Raw genomic sequence first — 1,971 nt, forward strand, 5'->3', positions numbered from 1 at the left:
GGGAGCCGGCCCTCGGGCCCAGTGCCGGGACGAAGCCGTGACTAACGGGGCAGCGGGCATCTCCCTCTCTCTCGTGGTGTCTGTCCCCAGTGGCTGCACCCTGAGGACCCCCATTGCCCTGGGAGGAGGCAGGACAGGAAGTGACCCTGCCCCAGGGCTGGGGCTGGGCTTGGGGACCCCTGAGGCCTGGTGAGGGGCCAGACGGGCAGGGCCTGCTGGTGCTGGAGGTGACGGGGTGTTGGCCCCGAGAGCGGGCTGTGCTGTGCGGTGTAGCGAGTCGGGGTGGCTTTCTCCTGGGGCCTGTTGGGGGGGATTGGTGGAGGACGGGAGGTGTCTTCGTTTCTTTTGTTTTTACTTTCTTTTTAAAAATATATTTTTATTGATATCAGAGAGGAAGGGAGAGAGAGAAACATCAGTGATGAGAGAGAATCATGGATCAGCTGCCTCCTGCACACCCCCTACTGGGGATCGAGCCTGCAACCCAGGCATGTGCCCTTGACCGGAATCGAACCCGGGACCCTTCAGTCTGCAGGCCGGCGCTCTACCCACTGAGCCACACTTCCCGGGGCGTGTATTCGTTTCTTGTTCACTCTCTCAATGCTGGAGCTCGAAATCCGAACCCAGGTGCCGGTACTCGAGGTCCCCTGGCCAGAGACCCAGCGGCTCTCCCCTGGGCTCCCCTGGGCGCCTCGGTGTCCAAACTTCCCTCTTATAAGGGCACCAGCCATTGGACCCAGGGCCTCCCTCAGCTGGTCTGACCTCATCTTCACTAATTACATCTGCCCAGAGCTGCTCCCAAATAAGGGCACGTTCTGAGGTCTGGGTGGACGTGCGTCTGGGGGACAGTCTCCGATCCGCGTCCGCGGGTGCTCGGGCCCCGCCTCCCTCCCTGCAGACTCCACGGGGCTCAGGCTGTGATCGCCCTCCCCTGTCACCCGGTTGTGTTGGGCGCCCTCTGAGGGTCCAGTCCACTCCCCCGGGGGGGGGTCCCTGGTCACTTCGAGACCCCAGCACACTCTGCCTGCACACACGCCCCCCACCTCCCCGCTGTGTGTTCGAGCCCGAGACGCCCACACGTCGTAGTCACTAAGTCGATCAACAAACCCCATCTGGGCACCTGCCTGGCTCAGCCTGGTCGGGGGGAGGGGGCCAGGATGTCTCCTCTGCCCCCCTGAAGCGCCCGGCCCAGGGCAGTGCAAAGAGGGAGCCGGCCATGAGGAGTGACATTAGTACCCGAGCTGGGGGCAGGGCTCCTGGCCCTGGGCGCGAGGAGCTGGGCTTCAGGGGACGAGGGCCTGGGGCATAGGGAGATGACAGGCTCTGCAGTGAGGGCTCCTTTCTGCCCCGCCTCTGGGCCTTTGCATGTGCAGCCTCTCCACCTGGACCGCTCACCTCCAGAGCCCTGCCCAGCCAGCTCCCTCGGGACACCTCCTCCAGGAAGCCCTCCGTGACTGTCCATCTAGAGCAGCCCCGCCCCCACCCTTTCTTGCCCCGCCCTGTGTCGGGTCTCCACAGCCCCCTCTGCACCTCTGAGTCTTCCTTTTAGGGGAAGTGTTGTTTGCTGGCCTTCCCCACGAGAAGGTCGTTGGCGGCAGGACCTTGTTTGCCTTGTTCATGTATGTCCTCGGCCCCCATGCACTGGCTGCGCACAGTAGATGCCTTGTAAAGATTGGTGGAGTGAAGAGGACCTTCCCAAGCCGGCCTGTCCCCCGGGGGCTCATGGGATCAGATGAGACGGGGCAGGAAAAGCTCCTCCATTCATTGGCTCCCCGTAGTGAGGGAACCTGGCAGGGTGGCCCTGGGGGCAGGCCCGCTCTGGCAAGGACCATCAGAAGGCTGGGGCGTGCGGGGCCTCCGTGGGAGGGAGCCTTCCTCACCTGGCAGCCGGCGGGCGAGGCTGCACCCAGGAGTATCTGGGACACAGTGGGAGAAGCCAGCGGGTAAAAATAACCACCAGCGTGTGTGGCCGCC

At 64.0% G+C, this 1,971-nt stretch overlaps 1 protein-coding gene across 1 annotated transcript in view; it reads left to right on the top strand.

The window, feature by feature from the left end:
• The window catches only part of NCOR2 (nuclear receptor corepressor 2), a 172,730-nt gene that overhangs the window by 115,419 nt on the left and 55,340 nt on the right, over nt 1–1,971 (top strand). The gene's annotated exons all lie outside the window — the stretch shown is intronic.

This window comes from Myotis brandtii, unplaced genomic scaffold (genome assembly GCF_000412655.1).
Source record: "Myotis brandtii unplaced genomic scaffold, ASM41265v1 scaffold97, whole genome shotgun sequence".
NCBI lineage: Eukaryota > Metazoa > Chordata > Mammalia > Chiroptera > Vespertilionidae > Myotis > Myotis brandtii.